Source organism: Dermacentor andersoni, chromosome 8 (assembly GCF_023375885.2).
Source record: "Dermacentor andersoni chromosome 8, qqDerAnde1_hic_scaffold, whole genome shotgun sequence".
Classification (NCBI taxonomy): domain Eukaryota; kingdom Metazoa; phylum Arthropoda; class Arachnida; order Ixodida; family Ixodidae; genus Dermacentor; species Dermacentor andersoni.
The window spans coordinates 129,736,082-129,757,731 of NC_092821.1; the positions used below are offsets into that span (position 1 = coordinate 129,736,082).

Sequence of the window (21,650 nt, forward strand, 5' to 3'; positions counted from 1 at the left end):
AAAGAGGAACATTTAGTGATTATGAAGGCAGAGAGCTCGCCCTGAAACACATTCACCTCACCAGCTAGCTACTCTGCGCTGATAAAAGGGAAAGAGGGAAATAAAGAGGAACAAGATGGGTGACGAATATGACGTAGAGAATATGCGAAGCGCATAAAGAGAAAGTCTGCTCATAGACTACAATAACGTGCTAATTCGGGCTGGTTGGTGCATGTCTGAAGGAAACGATTAACAGCGCTGGGCAACAGGACGTGACTGAGGCAAACGAAGTGCTACGCAATAAAATATTGGTTGAGAACGCTTCGCCCGTCTCAGTCACTTCCCGTTGTCCACCGCTGTTATTCGGTTTTCTTCTTACTCATAGAGCACATTCGACGCCTGTACTTATTAAAAATCATGCAAAACCTTGATGTCCTAAGAAGTAGACTTCTGTAGTGTTTGCTCTTCGATTCGTATTCGATTCGACAATGGCCATTCGAACTGTTCAAATTTTTGTCTCGTTCGATTGTTATAAGGGGCAACAGTTCCCGCAGTATACAGGAAGGAAGAATGATGCAAGTGGAGGCTCTTCCGAACCATTCTTGCAGGAGAACTGCGATTGTTGCGCAGATGATTCAGTTCCTCTACAAACAAGCGAAGCAAGTAACTTCACAATAGTTAGCAGGTGTGGCGCCTGAGGCAGCCTTTGAATTCCCTGCCTTTCGACAAAGCGATTAATGCTGGGATTCCTTCAAAATGATCAGTGGTGCTTTAGTATTGTCATCAGCTCCCTTAAGCTTTAGTCTTTAAACTTTAGTCTTTAGATTTGACCTGTTGCAGTGTTCTACTTTGGTCTTTAGATTTGTCCTGTTGCTCTCCTTTCCTCTTTCCCTTTTCCTCCCCTCCTTCCTATCTTCCATTTCTGTGTTGCTGTCACCTCCCTTCAGAAGAGTAGGCAGGCGTTGTGCCCTTTCCGGTGGCAGTTGCCAGCCTGCTCCTCGCTTTCCCTTTCCTGATACCTGTGTATATGTGTATATGTGTTCAAAACAAATCCCTTAAGAAGCGCGACACTCTGTCCAGTGCATCTGGAATGTGCTGTTCCTTTCCTTGCACCAGATATGAGCAACATTTTCTTTATTAATCACTTACAAGGTTCTCAGTTGACCCGACATAGAACTCGCAACGATATCACTTGGATCAGAAATTAAAACAAATTTATTGTTGTTGTTTTTCTCGAACATTCGTGTTCGATTCTATTCGCACGACTTCCTACTCAAGCACCCCTACCAGATGTATAGTCCGGCATCGTCCAAGCATTAGGTCACATGACAGGGGTTCATCCGGGGTGGGGGAGGCAGGGGAAGAAGAAGTACCAACCAAACACTGATAATTTTCGTGTATTGAGGGAAGTCATCCAGCGCACATTTTAGGCTCATTCACATGGAAGAGATCACAGTTTCGAAGCCGAAATCTCACCGCAGGCAATGCACCAGTGGAGCCTCTCATGAGCTTCTCAGCCGTCGACCTCATGCACTGTCGTAGTTTCTGGGATATGCTCTTGTTTAGCTCCTAACTATGTCAGAAATTAGCTCAAACTACCAGCAGCCACCCATTGGTTTAAATCAGCCTTGTGCTTTGATTAATTCAGGAGTGATACGCTTGGGAAATGAGCATGCGCGCTTAAAATATCGAACCATTCGTGAGAACAAAAGGAAAGTGCACTGAAGACTAGAACTCAAACTTAATAAAAGTTACCAATACAATGACTAGATAGAATAACGTGAATCAGTATAGAACGAAAGGCGCGGACGTCCCTCAGAGGCCTATACAGGGTGTCCCAGCTAACTGTAGCTAGAGTTTAAAAATGTGCGACTTCCACGTAGCTGGACAGAACCAAGATAATGTTGTTGCCGTCGTTTGGAGTTGCTCAAAATATATTTATTTATTCCGCCTTATTAGATAATTCGTTCTAATTATTTAATCAAATTTTCAAATGGTTATAATAGGATGAAAAGTGTTAATGATAAAACCGTAGAGTGACATGACAAACTCCCGATACAGTTTTCCGTTGCTCAATACGTGCTAGATAAAAGTTTGTTCCTGAGAGTGAAAGGAGCCCGCGAATACACGCAAAGTGACTCGAGCGACCAGTCGCGCGGCAATTTAATAAATCGTTAGAATGTAATTTCATCAACGTGGTGTGATGAACTGACCTTATCGCCGCCTTTAACCGAAGCGGACGGGGTGCGGTTGGCACGCAGATAAGCATATGCCACGGCTCTTTTCAAGTAAGCGCATTGCAGCGTATGTGCTTGCCAGGAAATTAACGCCAAAATGTCTCAATCATGCAGGCTAAAATTGATTACGTAGCCTGCTAATAGATGATTCACACCCCTCGCCCCGCTTTTCTACAGATACACACTTCCGTCATTATTCATTACGCTGATAAGCAGCAAGAAGCGTGCGTCACATTTCCAGTAGGCGTGGATGCAGTAGATGAAATAATAGAGTAGTATATGCCATCGGACTGTCAATTATAGCGGAGGCGCCCAAAGATAAGCTACACAGATGATGATCAGCAACGAACCAAGCAACCTCAATTAGAGACACCGGATTCTGCAAAAGGTGAGTACTTAGTTTTCCTCGTGGGTGCTAGTTTCGCATTTCACAAGGGTTTTCTCGCTGCCCTGATTTCCTCATGATACGGTTGACATATTGTTTATTTTGTGAGTACATCTTCATTAGCAAAGCCAGAGTAAAGTAAATATAAAATTAATGCACTATTTCTTTTTTTTTTCACCATGCACGGAATACGTTGCGGTAACATGAAATGGAAGAACAAATTCTGTTTGACCGCTGCTAATTCTTGCCCTAACTGAAAAAAAGAGAAAAGGTTTCATGGGACACAATTTCACACGAGAACTGCAAAGGGAAATGCAACGGAACAGGTTGTAACTTACGCGTTTAGAGGAATATATATTTTAGGAAAGACTAAATGTTCTTTTTCACAGTACCACAGACAGAAAACAAAAAAATATGAGCTGCTTGAATGAGCAGAGATTGTAGGGGGACGAGAAGCTAGGCTTTGAGTTTGTCAGGCAATCGGAAAGAAGATTGTCGCGGTAAGCGAAGAGCATACTTTAGAATAATTCCGTTTGAGCCTGTCCAAAGTGAAAAATAAAATATTGCAGCCGTACTTAGCTCACGACGACTGTCGCCAGTAATGCGTTAGCATTGAATCAGTATAGCGACACAACGTATTGGCGCCGTCGAAAAGAACTATGTATGAGGCGTGAACTGCAGTGGGATTCCTTTTTCACTCTTCCCCAAGAACTCCCCAAGTGCCACCGCCGCGTAGCCTGCGCGTGGCCTCCGTGATGCATGCCGCGCCGGTGCGGGCAAATGCGGAGGAACACGTCTCGTGGCAACCGGGGCTGCTCTTCAGCGCTGCTTTCTGGATACGCTGGTCAATTTAGTGATACTGCCGAGAAGCGAAGAGACGAGAAGCGCGGCGGGCCCGAGAAGCGGTGGCGCGCCGGTACTTGTGTACGTTGAGAATTGCATGATTGAAAAGCGTGCTGGTGGAAACCTGTCCATCCGAAAGCCGAAACACGAGAAAGAATACGGGACAACGCTTGTCCTGTATACCTTCTCGTGGTTTGATTTTTACACGAGCTGCCCGAGAATGGATCGTTGAGAATTGTTCCTTCGCTTACCGCACACTCAGTGGCCCATACTCAGTGGCCCAAGTTTGCCCCGATGCTTGGTTTCGTACAATCTCTCTTCAGCAAAGCAGCCCAATGCGCTACCCACTGGAGTACCCAGTTATGCAGGCAGGCGGGAAAACAGTTAGATGAAAACGTAGATACACACATAGATAGATAAATATAGAGTTCCCGGAAAGCAAACGTTGATACACACATAGATAAATACAGTGTCCGCAAAGTGCATGAAGCACCCTCAGAATTCTAACGCACTAAAATATTCCGGCCGAACCCATCTCACGATGAATGTCGACGTTGCCGTGATTAGCATTGAAGCAATGTTGCGACACATCGCGTAGCCGAATAGTGTATGCAGCCGGGCTGCCTTCTCGCGCTTCCCACTTGCACATGCTGCCTCATCTACCAGTGCCGCCATGAGCTGCGTGTGTACAGCGGGTTCGGTTCTGCTTAGCACCGGAGCAATCGTAAAGGATCTCTTTTGTCATTGAAGAGTGGCAAATACGCCGTGGCACATGCCCTGTTACAGGTAGACGTCAATGAGGTTCACTGCAGAGCGGCTCATTTGTAGTGGCACATATTCAGTGACTTAAGGTGGTGTCGAAGAGGTTCATTGAAGAGCGGCACAGACCCGGGCGGCACATACCCAATGTGGCAAGTGGCCTTCAACTAGATCTATGGAACAGAGGTGCAATCCAAGTATCACATAAACAACGGCTCAAGTCGGCCTGAAAGAGGCTCATTGAAGACCGGCATATACCCGATGACACATGCCTGCAGCGAACCAAGCGTGTACGATTCTTGCTTTCGAACACTGTCTTTTGCAAAAAACCGAGCTGGATGCGCTACCAATAGACCATGCACTACTCATTGACCACAGTTGGCGGGTAAACTGTTAGACCCAGACAGATGGAGATACAGGCAGTCAGGTCCTGTGAAGTGCGTGAACGAGCGTAAGAATGCTATTCGCGTTTAAGAAACAGAGCCTTGAGGCAAACAAAGTAGGCAAAGGCCAGTAATATATAGCACTTAAACCTACAGACTGAGAATCACGTACCTCTATCGCGCTCACCTGCGGGATTCAGTATTGGAGAAGAGCGCTATTACGCGCGTCCGTCGAGTACGACCTCCTCGTCTCCCTTCAGTATTACGTAAGGGCAAAGATATGTTATATATATATATATATATATATATATATATATATATATATATATATATATATATATATATAACCACCGATCTGAGAGGTCGCGGGCTACTGCGCTCCTAAAAATTTTAGAAACATATGACTGCCTCTCGACGGTAGGTATAGTTCATTCTAATGAATGATCCTTTCTTTCACTCTCTTGTGTGGTTGCGCTGACCCAATGGTAGCCCCCGTGATGCCGAGTTTCATTAAACCGAATGTCTAAATTACCCTCCTACTCTATTTTCTGCGTGACAGGAATAGCAAAATTTTACTTCAATATGCCCTTGACTTTCGCGTCTTTTTTTTTTCTTCAGCCTTTCAGTCAGACTACCACTATTTCAAGCGCACCAGAAAGAAATGAGGGCTGCTGTGACAGTACTCCTTATCGCACTAACAGGTACGCAATGGGAAGGTACTGAGCGACAGGTTTTTACCTATTTCAGGCAGGCGAGTTTTACTTAGTGATTTTACAAGTGATGAGTAAAGCCGTCAGCAGAGATGTCTTGACCATAGGCAAGATGAGTACGCCGACACATTTGCGGGTGGATGGCAGGCCTGTCAGACGCAGGCCTGCCATCCAGAATTGAGGGGCGAGATGCGGGGCCTCTAAGAGGCTGAGTTAACTTTCTTATGCGATTCAAGCTTACCAGTCTGATAACAGTCATTGCTGCACCTGTCCTTGAGTAATTCATCTTTATGGAGTCATGGACCAGGCCAAACATGTCTAACAATCAGTTGTAGCAAGTTCCCGATAGAAATGTTCCTACATCCCCCTCTGTATTTGGTTAAGGAACAAAACATGGGTATTGTAAAGATATAATAAGCGTTTTCCTTGTAACACATTGAAAAGAATTAGGTGGCTATCGCTGTAAGCCTTTGTTATTTACGGGGCGTAATCAATGACTTAGTGAATGACAAGTCAATGCAAATTGTGTTGGGTTGAGTTGCTTCTCGCGGAATTAAAAACCGAAACAAGGCACCGTGTACGCACCAGCAGTTGTAATTATGCCCTCTCGCGTAAAGTACTACGTGATGACCTTTGTGTAATAAGCTCAGTCCTTAACTTGCAACATTGATCACGTTGCAATTAAACGGTGATTCGAACAATAAAGTAAAGTATATGGGCTGTCTCCCAGTTGAGCAATACAGACGATTGTGTTGATAGCGAGGTATTAAAAAGCGCGCCACCACGAGTAATGCGTGCACGGTTGCACTGCAATATAAATCTCTACAATAGAGTTTGTCAATCGATATAATTATCGCGGATTCTAGAAGAAAGCAACATTTAAAAAAAGTGTTGGGAATGTCACTTGGTTGATGCGCTCTAAGTAAATTCAATAATTCGTTTTGGGATGCTTCTGTTTTTTCCCCCGTTTACGCAGGAATTCTAATTTTGGCGGAGAAGTCATGCACTGCCATTACCTGCGGAGAGCCTCCAGAAGGGTGCCCGCCCCCCACAGCTGAGAAGAACGTCACGCTCTATTTCTACAGCTACGCAATTAACGACTGCTTCGGCGTCGACACCAGCGGCTGCGAAGGCTACGGATGGGGAACTCATTTCGATTGCTGGGCGAACTGTCGCCACATTTAGGCGGTCGCATTCTTGCTTACGTCACAATAACCTCAACGGCCGCCCATTGGGTATGACAACAGTATGCTAATAGAAGAAATAGCAGCCATACAGGTGTGACTTAAAGCAGTCCAAAGAAGAGCACTTTATTTTTTTCCTTACTCACGCAAAGATTATGTTGGCACAGTATGGGCCTAAATCTTTTATTTGTTTGAAGTTTGAAGTTTATTTCTTTCTTCATTACAGAAAGTGGAAACAAGAGCTAAGGGCCATATGGCCTGACACGGGCTCTTGCTCCTAAGCGCGTTCGGCTTACATGATAATTGAATGTACGGAAAAAGCAAATATAACAAGAACTAGCAAGTAAGTACGATGTAGAAAATGCAAATGAACAAGATAGTTTGTACATTACACAATGACTATGTTCGTTAACAATGACTTGTTCGGAACAGAAATATTTAATAAATGCCGTTCTTTACTTCATAGGCAACTTAGAGTGCATTTTTGGTAGAAAATGCTTGTAAGCACGTTCATTATTTCAACGAGGCTTTGCTGTAACGTGTCCTAAGATGCAAGCTATGTTAATCCTTCCTGGGCCGTGAAACAGAGGTAAGGGTTTGCGTAACACAGCAGACCTGTGCAACACTGAAGAGTCATAGCCTAATTTCCAAGGAATATCTTTCTTTCGAGCTGTTGCAATTAAACCTCCAACTTCCTGTTACGAAACCACATACCTTTAAAAGTTGAGACTCATTCCCCGTACCATGGATATATATAGAGCAAACAAACTTTGTTTCACATTTAAATCTTTAAGGACACCTGAAAGCATGCGTAAAATGATCCTATGTGGCCGTAGTTTATCCGCACATGTTAAACTTGTCCTGCTCATTACGCATAACGCGCTCACACTTCTAGAAAAGCGGCCATACCTAGAACGTGCTTGTTGTAACGCTTGAAAAACAGATAAATTGTATTCGGTAGTCCTTTACAAAGGTCGAATTTTAGCAAAAGGACGTTGAATGTTCGCAAACCCCCCCACCCCCCCTCTCCTCCGCCTTTTCTCCCGAATATAATATGCGCGGAATCACATATATCACTCAGGATACTAAGAAAGATTGCGAATTAACACTGCAAGCTGGGCGAGTTGGTGAATGAACATGTTCCTGTAGGTGGGCAGCGCAACCCGGACGTTGCGCATAACATTGCGAATAACGATCGCATAATGCTTTCAACCACTTTACTAAAGAAGCGCTTTGCGAAGGCAACCAATTGACTTGCACATATTTAAGTTCACACGCACATCGGCGATAATCAACAGACATATGAAAAGATATAATAACAACGGAATTAATTAGACAGCCCGATCGCTTGTGCGTAACTCGCTTGCGTTTTCTGCACGCACAGCTTCACAAAGCAGCGGACTATAACTGTTGGCGCGACACTGTCAACGGCAACAGCATGGGCATGAAGAAGTCCTGCCAGTGTGTACACCTCGCTCAGTTGCAAGGCAAAGCCGATTTCACGACTGCACGAGGAAACCGACTGGTGCTGCGGTGGTGCGGCGTGTGCCGCTTACAAAAGCGTCTATCTATCCTATCGTGTACGCCTGAAGACTTTTGCATCTTGGCGATTCAAGAAAGAAGGGCCAATATGTAATGTTCATGTTTCTCGTACTGAGGTGCCCATTCAGCTCGTATGCTTCCAACGCCAGGTAACAGCTGCCTCAGCTGGCTCTATGGCATAACATTGTTCTGATCAATCAAAACAGTAACTAGGGGCAAGGAAGTTATTTGTTTAAACAGGTAGATTTGTCTTGAAGTTCTTCGTTATAACAATGTACGCGCAACATCTCAACGGTGTGCAAAATGCTCGCCAGGCCATGTTTCGTCTTTCGTTGTAAAGGTCCTTTCATCGTAAAGGGCGTTAGTCAAAACGGCGTTCAACTGCACCAGCGAGTCAGCAGTCGAGATCAGAACTTTAACATCATACTGTGAAATTATCCGTCTTCGAAGGATTTTTGGAGGTCCGTCTTGTGAAACGCGTGCACTGCCAACACATTATTTTGCGAGTCTACGCTCACGTCTTTATTCTGGTTTGGCGCAATGCCCTCATGCAAAGAAGACAGAACCTGCCAGATCAGGAGCCCCAAATCGTAAGTAGGGTCCTCAGACATCAATAGCACCATGTGGTACCGGTGACCCTGAATGCTTTTACCGATAGACACACGAGCGAACGATGACGCCTAGAGCACTATCTTAGCTTCGCGACCAAACAGTTGCCCGAAGACAACGTAAGAGGAGCCGCAGATGTGCCAGTACCAATTTGTAGTCTCGCTCTCCGCGTCAGTGGACACGCTTGTACGCTTTCTGGAAGTCAGACTTGACCACATGTCGTGCAAAGAACACCCGTGATGCTGTCGTAGCGCTTAGCCCAGTAATTGATAAACAGCTTCCTTTTCCGCTCGCACTGTTTGATGCCCTCTAGTGATGCCGCTACGCAGTTGGCGCGTAGTAGCATGGTATCTTTCATATTTCACAGGTACTCTCTCAGCAGAGCAAGATTAGCAAGTGGCGCGTACCTTGTTGGAGACATTTTATTTTCTAGTCTACTACCATTAGCTACAAAACCTCATTTGATATCCTGACAATCAAAGCTAAAGTAAAGAATAATTACTTATTTTAATAAGGTAATAAGTTGGTTAATAAGTAATAAATTGGTAATAAGCACAATTGGTTTTCCGCAGGACTTCCTGACAAGGACAGAAAGGGACACGACACACGTTTGTGTTGTCGTCCTTTTCTGTCTGTGTCCGTACGTTCTACTGGAAACCAATCGTGCTATAAACAAACTTACCGGCGGTTTCTCAACTGTGCTCTGAACAACATTCACTAGGTCTTCTTTGTGTAGAATGATCAGTCAATTTTTTTAATGCTGGATGATAGATAGCTAGGACGCTTCGTATAAGATAATGTGGGGTGAAAATGTTTTTCAGGAACTATCAACGATGACTGTCAACGTAAGCAAATAACCAAATTCTTCTAGAAAGCAATTTCCGTTAGTGAGTGAATGATGCGCTTGAAGGCGTCGCATGTGAAGATGTTTAGCTAGCTCTTATTACGTAAAAGCTTACAGAGGGAGGAGGAGGACGAGGAGGAAATAAAGAGAGAGGGCATGGATGTTAACCAGAAATGCGCACGGCTGGATACCCTGCTCTGGGGGACGAGAAAGAGGAAATAGAAAGAAAAGGCCTATATGGAGCAGAACAGCTAACCAGCGCATCTGTATTTGTAGTATATGTGCTTATACGTATAAGGCCAATTCCTCATTTGTCCCATCGTCCTCTCTCACAGGCGAATTCATCTCCCGCAGCCGCGACAAGGACGAGGACGGCGGAAGAAGAAGAGGGCTGCCCTGCTCGACCGCTCCATGGCAGTATCTAAATCTTCCGATGGCCCATAGTTGTCGCGCTAGATCCTGTGTGTCCGGAATGGTTGTCATAGAAGGCCGTTCGGTGGTGAACGCGCTCCACAACTCGGTTGTGCGGAAGCGCAACCGAGTTGTGGAGCGTGATCACTTTTACGTGATCACTTTTGCACTGGTGGTGAAAGCCTTACCCGCAACATTCACCATTCACTAGAGGAACGGGCGAAAGAGAAAGCTGTTCACTTTAAAATATTTGTCCGTGTAAGACAGTGACTCATGCCGAAGTAGTTTCATATATCGTTATGTAATATGGCACTGAGGGATTGCAACACTGGAGTATCATCGTTCGAAGGTAATGCCATGGCCATCACCACTCTCGCACTGCTCTTCTGAATATTGACTTCTGCTTTTATTTTGATGAGTGGTTAATGGAGACGTTAACAAGGATCATAATGAGATTACAGGCTATGCTACATATTGAAAATCTGATATCTTCTAGAAAGAATGCAGATTCTGTTTCCCTACACCCTAAAAATGGCCGTGAGTGCGAAGATGATTGAAATAAACGCTCGTTTGACGACACCTGAACACTTCCAGTGTGAAATCAAAATTTCTAATTGGGCTTAGTGCGCGTCTCTTTAACCCAGAAATGCCTAATATACCTTAAGGAATGAACAAAAACAATCGCACGTGTTAAAGAATGTTCACGCCAGTTGAGTGGTTTCGAGAGAATGAACCTTTTTTTTTCATTTTCTTGTGCTGCCCTCTGCCGCACCGCACTGGAAACGTTTTGGAAGGGCGCCAGGGCTTTCTCCCGTTTATTTACGTGCCTATATTCACGTTGAGCGTGAGTCAGTTGTGCATATCGTGGAACGCGATTAATTATTATTGGCTTCCACGGGGCAACATGTCGTACCTGGAAGACATGTCGCACTCACCTAGCTTCTACTGGATGAGCAAGTCTTAGCGCGCTGTTGTGCTAACGGCCGATAAAGGCGCGCCGAGTTCCGCCAGCCGACGCGGCTGTCTTTCAGTTTATTGTCGCTGGTTTCCGCACTTGCCATCTCGCTTCTTGTATTGCTTTTACACATTATTTAGACATTTCGCATATTTAAGAAGTTTTAGAGAGTAGCCTTCCACGTCCGATTTACCAAAGCGGTGTATTTCTGATATGCAACCAGAGATCATTGATTATTAGCTTCAAATATTGTCGAAATGGCGCTTGGATGATATAAAATAATGTCAAAACGCAGCAAAACATATACATATCTGGGCATATGAGCCACGTTGTAGTACCCCGAGACGAGTCAGTATGAGCGGCTGAGCCACTTAAACCTTTAAGGACGAGACATAAATACCCAGAAAGAATGCCGATTTTCATTCTACATGTGCAAAACACATCAAGAATTTCCATATTCAATAAAAAGAAAAAAAATATAGTGCGGAATTTTTTTCAGCAATAGGGGGAAAATGCCAGGTAGGAAACTTGAAATGGGCTTCACGCCAAACAACCTAAGACTTCATATTCAATTTGTGTAGAGAGTTCTCATCATTTGTGAATAATAGATGTACATTTAATTTGCTTTATATCGCGCGTGTTGCACCACTGCAGCTGGATATCTTGCATCGACCTGTCTCCTGTGACCTTGATTTCAAGAGACAGTGAGTAGCGTGTCAAACTTCTTCCTCATCCGTCGTTCCTACTCTAAACCAACAAATGGCGCCTGCTTCCAGCCATATAGAGTTGGCCGAAGGCATTTAGCCAGACACTTAGCACTCAAAACTGAATCGCCAAAGAAACAGTCGCAGTTTCGTCCGAAAAGCGAAACATCGATTGCGACAGCAAATTAGTACCCAGATATACGAAATAAGAATTGTAGTTTTATCGGCCGCAATAACTTGGAAACATTCTCTTACTAACAGAATTAAGAAGCATGGTGTAAGCACGTCCAAGCAAACGTGAACACATCACACTCGATGAGCCCGGACAGTTGCTTTCAAAACGCTTGTGTGAGCAAGCACGGAAGCAACAGCAGCGAGCGAAGTGACCTTTGTGCGGTCAACGCAAGAGCGGCGAGAACACAGCGCAGTGCAAGGTGTGTGCCATTTGCAGATCCCTTTCAAGATATGGCGCGCCGTCATGTAAACTACGCACTTGTTGGCGCTGTCGAAACCGCCTCCCCCCCTCTCCCTCCTGTCCACGCGGTCTCCCCGCTTTGCTTCATATATGGCGCGCAAGAATGAGACGCGATGGTCACTTCCTCTTGCGCCCGACGGACTCTGTACACGTCACAAATGGCTATCAAGGCACAGCCATGACACAGCGGCCCGGGCGGCCGGGCGCGCGGGACCGAACACGCCCCCCCTCCCTGCCCTCCTCCTAGAGCCTTGTGCGGGACAGACACCGGACGCTTTCTCTCTTTCGTGCGGGAGATTCAGCCGCGACCGCGGGCTTACCCTCGCCCGCTTTCACTCGCACATACAGCACACGGTGACGACGACGGCAGAAATGCACTTGGAGCGTCCATGTAACTGCTATCACAATAAAAATTATTTTTTGCTATATTGCCTGTAGGCAACACTCGTTCGTAATGGATTAAACGGCAACTCTGATCCACATACATGTATTACGGGCTATTATTCTGATTCTCGCTTTTCTTGAAACTCGCCGTACTTAGTTTGCGCGTGTCATAAAGTATAACAAAAAAAAAACAGCGTCCTTCCATTCTATGAAGAAGGATGACCATCGAAGCTGTGTACGTGGGCCCCTTAAGGCGAAACTACACCCCCGCCGCGGGCCAGCCTGTATTGCGCTATCTTCCTTATCGGCCCACGTATGGGGAGTGCTTAATGCCTGCTTCACGTCCACCACGGGTCGACCCGGCATTGCAATATCTCTGGAATCGGCCCACAGATGGGAAGGGCTTAATGCCTGCTTCACTGCCTTCGGTATCGGCCCACATATAGGCAGCGCTTAACGTGAGCGCCACCTCCGCCGCAGGTCGGCCCGGTGTTGCACCATATGTGGTTGCACTATCTTCAGAATCACCGCACGCATGAAAAATTGTTTCACGCGCGGACGCAATCCGCCATATCCCAGCCGTAGACAGCGTCGCTGCAAACCTGTGCTCGACATTAATGCTCGCTTGATGCCGTGTGGTTTTCTTGCGAAAACCCGGATGCCAGCGTGCTGACACCGTTAACTGAGCAAGGTGGGTGTTTATGTTGTGCCGAGTGCGCAGTCTATTGTTCATGATTTGATACAGAGGTAAACATGCACCTCTGGGATTAAATGTGCCAGCATAACACGCACAGACCCGCCAGTCTGCGTAGCGAATGCGACCGGCAGCCTTTGGTAACGGCGAAGTGTAAATATGTTGGCACCGGGCTGTGTCGCCGCTGGCCGCTGAATGTGCACGCACGATAGAAGAGTAGTCGATTTCAAATCTCCAAGGCCTGAACTATGACAGCAATTTCCTTCGTCCTTACTTGCCGCGCCCACCTTCGCGAACAGGATCAACATTGGCTCAGACTTCACGTGCACGTCTTGAGAGGGCTGAGGCTTGTGCATTCAAACTTTGAAATAGCATTTCGTCGTTTTCAGCGCAAATTATATAAACAAACGAAGGCGCTGTCGCTATCACATGCTCGGTTCGACAGCCAATTGCGTGGGAGTCGGTCGAACAATCATGGTCGGGAGGCAGATTTTGTCGGTGCCGTCGACAAGAAGCCCTTTCGCACTTCAACTCTAGCTCGCCGGTTGTGCAGCTGTCTGCCTGGAGTATGAGAACGTGGTCTCAGCGACACACCGAGGCGTAGTGGATCAATCCTTGACGGCAGCATCTTGTTCTACCGACTACGGCAACTCATAAACGAGTGTAAGTCAGGCACACGCTGCCACAAGCAACTGAGGGCCGACGCTGCCAGAAGATTTCATTAGCAACGAGCAGTTGAAGTCTTGCCCAAGATTAAGGTAGTGGTTTTCCCGATAAGTGAACTAGCCTGCAAATAAACGTGGAAATTAGGTGGTTCACGGTGTAGTGCCCAAGAAGCGCTGACCGCTTTCAGGTTTGAAGTGGAATAGCTTCTTACGCTACGCACGCTCTCGGCACCGCACCGACGAAGAACTACGAATGGAGTTGCAACGGGGTACATAGCACGAGTGTTTGCTGTAGTGCGCCGTGAAGAATCCGAAGGACGTAATTCACTTTAGAAGGTAAGTATTAGAGAGCGAATAGGCATGGCCCTTAGTGGGTGATTACTGGATACTATCCCACGCCACAGCATCCAAGGCTTTGAACAAGCTGCAAGTAGGCTGAAAATTCTTGGAGGCATTAGAAATTCAAGAGATATCAGAAGCTGCGTTATCTACTCTGGAACAAAGTCCAAAATTTTATTTCTATTCGCACATAACACTAGTGAACGTAGAAATGTTGACAAGAATATGGATTTAAAAAAAAAAAAAGTCAGATTATACAGTTATAAACAATGTTCCCCAACAAGGGAAAAAGTGGTAGGAAAAAGAATACCTCTGCCATTTTATTAAGTAGAGGGAGCATGGTACAGCGAGTACATGTTATAGAGAAGTACATTAAGTGGATGCAAGGAGGTAAATCTATACAAGGCAGCGAACACTCGAGGACAAAAGGAATCGTGATGAAAAAGTGTGATCAAGACCTAACACGGCAGGCATGTGTGGCGTTGGTGGTGGTGTCAGATCAATGTGCTATCTTGCTGAAGGCAGGTTCAGGAGCTGCTGTATTTCGCCGTGTAGAAGTGCGCAGGTGTACCGCTACAATGAATAACGGCTATACAGGTCGAAGGATAAGCTTGGTGCCATGCCAGCACTAGTTTGCAATGGATAAGCTCATAATCATGATCTTCACAAGTTAACGAGGATGTTCTATTGCCTTTAATTCACACAATATGCCTTTTGTAATGGTACGCCGATGTTTCGCATTAGCCATGATGGATCACTGGACAAACAAGGAGAATGTGGACAAGCAAAAGATACCAACAGAGACTCCGTCGAGTACAAAACAATTTGATAATGGAAGGTGCAGACAAATATGCGAGTGGACGGCCGGACACCCTTTAAGTAAGGGGAATGCCCAGTCCTAAAGTTTTGCTGAAAAGATGTGCGACCATCACTGCAGAACCGCCAACGAGCTTTCCGAAGGAAATCACCTGATAAACGCGGCCAGCCAGCAAAAATTCCATGGAAGAGAAAACGGACCCCAGGGGAAATCATGCCACCAACCAGATGGAATGAGCGAAGTCGCACGCGCGTATAACAAATAGACAGCATACATGCAGCAACGCACACATACGCATGCTCACACAAACACATACGCGCGCGCAACTTCGCAATGCGAACCAGCATCAGCGTACCACAACGAGAGCACAGAATGTGAATTAACGTGCATGGAACCCCAGATTAACCTAACGCTAGACCCTGAGTAGTGTACTGAATATGAGCCAGCATAGTTACTTGAAATTGTTTTGGTGCACTCGTGAAACAGCTATGGACTCAATACGAGTGTACATCGAACTGCTATGACACAGCTACCGAACGGAAGGAACTGTTACGGGGCTGTCGTCGTCGGTCGCCGTCACGTCTCCGTAGCCTTGCAGCATCGTCTAGGCAGCACGCAGAAAGACTTTTCCCGCAGCTCAACGTCATCGGGCGTAGCAATGTCATGAACTGTCACGAGAGCAAGGCCCGTCTCCTTACGGTCAGGACTAGGCCTTTATACGCCGGCGGGGCAGATCTTGACGGGCGGTGGATGTCAGGGCAAGGGTTGCCGGCTGAAACGAAAAACAGGCGTCGTGTAACCACCCGTCAGCCCAATGCAACGGTACGGGTCGGGAGAACTATTTACGTACGGGCATTCGACTTACTGCAGGGCAGGTAGTACAGGCACCTGCATTCGCCAGGAAACCAGTAGCTGTAAGGCTCGAGCAGGCGTGCACGGACGGTCAGCCGCAGTAGAAGAGGCACTGAACGTCACCCATCCGGGAGACGGCAGGGCGCAGGGAACTCCGCCGCACGTGACTGATGGCCAAGGCTGGGGAAATGAAACGACAAAGAGGTGTCGTGTTAAGCAGCCGTCAGCACAATTTCGCCGTACGGTCGGGAGAACCATTTACGTACGGTCAGTCGACGTACTACAGGGCAGCAAGTGCAGACAACGTCACTCGCCAGGAAACCAGTAGCTGCGAGGCTGGAGGAAAAGTGCACGGACGGTCAGCCGCGGTAGAAGAGGCACTGAACGTCACCCATCCGGGAGACGGCAGGGTGCAGGGAACTCCGCCGCACGCGACTGATGGCCAAGGCTGGGGAAATGAAACGACAAAGAGGTGTCGTGTTAAGCAGCCGTCAGCACAATTTCGCCGTACGGTCGGGAGAACCATTTACGTACGGTCAGTCGACGTACTGCAGGGTAGCAAGTGCAGACAACGTCACTCGCCAGGAAACCAGTAGCTGCGAGGCTGGAGGAAAAGTGCACGGACGGTCAGCCGCGGTAGAAGAGGCACTGAACGTCACCCATCCGGGAGACGGCAGGGCGCAGGGAACTCCACCGCACGTGACTGATGGCCAAGGCTGGGGAAATGAAACGACAAAGAGGTGTCTTGTTAAGCAGCCGTCAGCACCATTCCGCCGTACGCTCGGGAGAACCATTTACGTACGGTCAGTCGACGTACTTCAGGGCAGCAAGTGCAGACAACGTCACTCGCCAGGAAACCAGTAGCTGCGAGGCTGGAGCAGAATTGCACAGACAGTCAGCCGATGGACGACAAGCGCTGAACGTCGTCCGTCTGGCACACGGACGTGCGCTCTGGACGTTGCTGGAGTGCGCCATACGCTAAGGCCTAGGTGACGTACCTGAAACTAAAAAGGGGGAACTTCTCGAATAATGAATAGAAACAGAAAGTAGGTACTCACCATGACAGGCGTCGTCGCGCGAGCGGTGATCGATGAACTCGTCAAACATGGTCCGCGCGTCGAGCGACAAAAACACAGCGTAGCACAAAGAATAGAGAACAAAAATTATCCACATACTTTGGCCGCAACGCGCCGCGCTGCGGACCGAAGGCAACGTCCATGCTTCAGTGACGCTCTGGAATACGCCACTGGTTAACCCACACACTCCATTTCCGTATGCCAATTACTTCCGCGGTTCAACATTTCGAGCCCTTTCGCGCGCGTGGTTGCGAAATGGTGGCCGGGAAGCAATAGCACTCGGAACGGGCCGACATCCGTGTCGCAAACGAGAGAGAGGACCCCTGCCAGCTGTTGCCTACGCGCAGCGCCAGCTACCTTCCTAGTGTTAGCTGAGCCTGAAGCTACAATCGCCCCACCCCGTCCTCTCCGCTTCCGTCACGGCGACGACCCGATGTGGCTGCGGCCGTCCTAGGAAGCTCGTGCCGAATGAAGCACCACAGTTAACTGCACCTATTTTCGCCAATATTGTCAATCAGTTTTTGATAAAGTTAATAGCCGCACAGCCCTCGCACACTATACGCACGCACACACACCGTCCCACCTCGTGGGTTAGATGCCGAAGCCACGCAGCGACGACGGTTGCTCCGTTGTCCCTCAAGGTAGCGTCACGGTCACTTGGTAGCACGAGCTGCACCTATGGTTAAGAAAAAGAAAAGTCACGGCAAGCACAGGCGTTTTGAAACGTACGTATTCGCCCTTGAATAATGCGGCCGCGAAAACAAAGCGAGGGCGTTGGGACTTTTCGGTCCCAGAAAAGGTAATTGATACATGCATATGTACAGTCGCGGTCAAAAATACGCGGCCCACGGCTCCAGTCGGCGGAGCGGCCGCGAGCCGCACCGCGGCGCTCGCGTCGGCGCTGCGAGAGTTTGCGCTCTGACGACAGGTATCTCCCTACGTATCGTCCGTATCCGTTACGTATCCGCCCGTTACGTATCGTCCGTTACGTATCCGCCCGAGAGCGAGGGAGATACCTGTCGTCATCAGAGCGCAAACTCTCGCAGCGCCGACGCGAGCGCCGCGGTGCGGCTCGCGGCCGCTCCGCCGACTGGAGCCGTGGGCCGCGTATTTTTGACCGCGACTGTACATATTGCATGGGCATTACGAATATAACGCGAACTCATGTCGAAGAAGAAAAACGCATAGAAGCGCATGCTCGCAGGGCATTAATCATCGTTACCGAGAAATGCCGCCTCAAAACGAAGTAAAAGAACGGGCTCAGACGTTTCGCGTGCCCGCTAGAACGGCGTCACCCGTTGCTCCCACCAAAGTTATTGGACAAGCATGCGCCTCAAATGTGCCAGCGATACAATCGAACGCGACAAAACAGCCTTCCCCGGCGATTCATCGCGCGACATTAAGGACCGTTTGACGTGCCTCCACATCTATTGCCTTGCAAAAAGACACCGCGACAACATTCATGCGGCACTAATACAGCGTTGTAAATCAGAATACGGCGCAAAAATACGCGGTCGCAGCGCGGGCATAGAGAAAGCGGGCACAGAGAGCTGGAGTATTGAGGTGCGTAGCGTTATCTAGAACGCGCCGCCCGGGTGGTGCGGTGCAAGACAGCGCTATGTAACGCTAGCCGCTGGGCTCGAGCAGCAATGCGCACGCGCGAAAAAAAAAAAGGGAAAAAGAGCCGGGTGCCTCGTTTCAGCGTCCAATGTCCAGTTCCCACCTTGTGCCTTCGCGTATTCGCACCGCCATGGCTGCGCTGAAGGCCCATGTGGTTTTAATACAAGACGCGGTCACGCGCCATCACTCGCGCTTGCTCGCCCGGCCGCCTCGTTAGACGCGCAAGACACAGCGGCACGGTGCTGCGCTGGCCGCCGTGGCAACGTCGTCGTAAAGCCACACAGGGATGCAGCGCGGCCACGGCGGCTACAAGCGAACGCACCAAAATTAAGGCGAGGCAAGCTGGACAACGAAGCGACGAGCAGGCACCCGGCTTCTCGCGGCGCGTGCGCAGTGGACACACAAGTCCAGCCCCGCGGTTAGCGTGAGATGACTTGCTCCGCAGGGTACCGGCAGCGCGAACTAAAGGCGGCTCGCCTCTGTACGTGACAGAGGCTAGACACTCTTGCAAAGAATTCGACGGCTTCGCGAGGCGCGTTAAGAGACCAGAAATATCGGGGGAGGGGCGTTATATTCGTGGAAATACTCTACTTGCGTATTAACGGCTAAACATAGGCAGATTCAGCCATGTAGGTATAAGAAAAAGAAAATTCCGAAATAGCCGCGCCACCGTAAGATGTGTGGGGCGTTCCAGCTAACGTTAGGCAAGCTGTCGCAGAAAAAAAAACAAAAAAGAAAGTAGTGCAAGCTAGTTTTAAGGCCTACGCTGTTCGGTGGTAATAGTTTTGACGATAGGGAACGATAGGTTTTAATGTTATCTTACACCGCGCATTCTTGAGCACCTTTCTTTTTTCTTTAGACAGCCTGGATAAAGTTAGCTGGGGCATACATTATATACGCACATACGTAGTGGCTCACCTCGGACGTTAGTTGAAGAACGTGACGACGACAGCTGCTTCGTTGTCCCTTCCAGTTCGTCCGCGGGAACACGCGCACAAAAGAAGACCGCTGAAGACGCGACTTGAAACTTATCGGCAGCAACGGCTAAGGCGTGACAGCTCGTGCGGCAGAACGGATGGACCGGCCGCCGTGCGTCGCATACGTATTTCGGGAGCTCCAACGGGCCTTGCGAGAATCCCGGAGCAAGAGAGAGTCCCGGAACCGAACTTGCAGAAAGAAGTCCAGCAGGTCTTGAGTGCAGTGGCAGTCTTGAGTGGCAGACACCGCGTCTAACGTCCACAGTCGCTGCCGGAGCATACGTGGTACGATGCAGAGGTGCAGCTGACGCAGGCGGTGGCGGCGTGAAACGCAGAATGACGAGCGGGACTCCCGGCGGCCGCTTCTTACAGCACAAATTAAGCGCGATTCCGGGCTGTTGGCGCATGCGCTGCTGTGCCCAGGCGTCTTTCCTTCGTGCGCCGTACGACATCGCCCGTCGCCACTGAATCGCAACAGCGGTTATCGCCGAGATCAACAACTCGGTGGAACCGCTGGTCTAAGAAGAAAAGGAAAAAAAAAAGACACGAAGAAACCTAACGAAAACGGTCGTCGCCAAAATCTGGCCTACCGTTATCCGCCGCTTTGGGAATATTGTCCGCCAATATAATTGTATCGGATCATGTATAACTCATTCCCCACCCTACTAATATCCCGACCAGGGATTGTAGTATTTATAAATAAATAAATAAATAAATAAATTAGAGTAGCGTCTACTTTGTTCAACCGCGGCTGCGTGCCGCATCGTCCATCGATGGGGCCACGCGGACGCAACCGCCGCTCCGCGTACTTCCCGCCGCCGTCGTGTTTGCGACGCGCAACCACAAACTGCGTGACTTGCAATCCACGGGCGCGTATAATGCGCAACGTGTCGGTACCCCTTTCGAGTTTCATTATCCATTTCATTTTTCTTCGCGATGTCTCGTTACGGACTGCTAGCTGTATTAGGGTTCACAGTTCATTTGATGCGACTCCGCATTCCGATGATTTTTAGATTTCATATGGCGCACGCTTACATCGTGACACCGACATCCTACACAGAAGCGCGCTAAATCACGGTTAACGGTAAAAAATAATAATAAGGCAAAGGGCTGTTCTTTCATGAGGCCGACCGTCGAGGCAAGGTGCGTGTCTCTACGACGATGGCTATGACGTTGCGAGAAACAATTAGCGACGATGACACGGCTCCTTGATAGTGGCTGTTTCTGGGCCTGTTTTTCAGAGCGTGCTTTGCCAGCTCTCTGTGCTTTAGCTAGCCGCTCACCCTCGAGAATATACGTATATCCTCGAGCTGCCTGCCACAGCTATGGCGGTGACATCCTGCTGCCCAACACGAGGTCGCCGGTTCGTCTCCCTGCCGTGGCGGACGCAGCATTCTGATGGAGTAATAAAAATGCTCGTCTACATAAATGTACAGACGGCGTCACCCTTGTGTAGAGCGAGGGAACGGCGGTCTCAGGAGCGTTCCTAAGGCAGCTAGCGATGTGTAACGCTAGCTGCTGGGCACGTATGAACCCAGCAGCTACCCTTAGACGTCGCTGGCTGCCTCCTGAGCGCCCCGGATGGCTCCGTTCCCGCGCTCTACACAAGGGTGACGCCGTCTGCACGTGCGTCTCTTCACATGAAAAATAACTGCAGCCGTTATGAGCGGTCGCGTCCAACGTTTGTCGTCTTTGGGCCAATTCTCTGGCATTTTCTAACTTGATCACGGTTATCTACAACACAGAGCGTCTCGCTTATCTTACCTTCAACGTATCATTTTGGTATTTTAGAAGCGTAATTTACGTGCGTCTTGGGAAAATTTAAGAAAAGAGACAAAGAATACAACGCAATAGCGAACGACGAACGCGACATACCAAGCATACTTACCCTCGATAAGGCTCTATCCGATGGTGACATTGTAATACCATAAATGAAGCAGGTGTGCTGTCCTTCCTTCTTGACCTGAACATTAACGAAAAGGTAGCCAGGTGCCGATGGAATGCTTAACGCCTTTCTTTTGAGGTGTGCCGAACGATACGCCAAGTGCTTCTGCTTTTATATGAGAAATTTCTCGTCCGGAAATTTTGTTGGATTGGAAGCATGCAATAATTATTCCTAAAACAGAAGATCGCTTGTTTGTTTCTCCGACCGTGCGATATCCTTACTTGGAATGTCATCAAAAATACAGGAACATATGTTACTTAG

The 21,650-nt window shown here is 48.3% G+C and overlaps 2 long non-coding RNA genes across 3 annotated transcripts; one reads left to right on the forward strand and one right to left on the reverse strand.

The window, feature by feature from the left end:
* Nucleotides 1-2,420: 2,420 nt before the first annotated feature.
* LOC129383255 (uncharacterized) lies at nt 2,421-6,943 on the forward strand. The gene is made up of 3 exons (XR_008611131.1): nt 2,421-2,604; nt 5,205-5,287; nt 6,273-6,943. It is a non-coding gene; the product is annotated as an uncharacterized lncRNA (long non-coding RNA).
* Nucleotides 6,944-14,243: 7,300 nt separating this feature from the next.
* Nucleotides 14,244-19,666, reverse strand: LOC126525656 (uncharacterized). Of its 2 annotated transcripts, none has more exons than XR_007598261.2 (6): nt 19,386-19,666; nt 16,574-17,523; nt 16,306-16,487; nt 16,038-16,219; nt 15,785-15,951; nt 14,244-15,691 (listed from the first exon to the last, which is right to left on the reverse strand). It is a non-coding gene; the product is annotated as an uncharacterized lncRNA (long non-coding RNA). The 2 variants fall into 2 exon arrangements; XR_008611132.1 differs by having other exon boundaries at nt 15,770-15,951.
* Between the last annotated feature and the right edge of the window lie 1,984 nt (nt 19,667-21,650).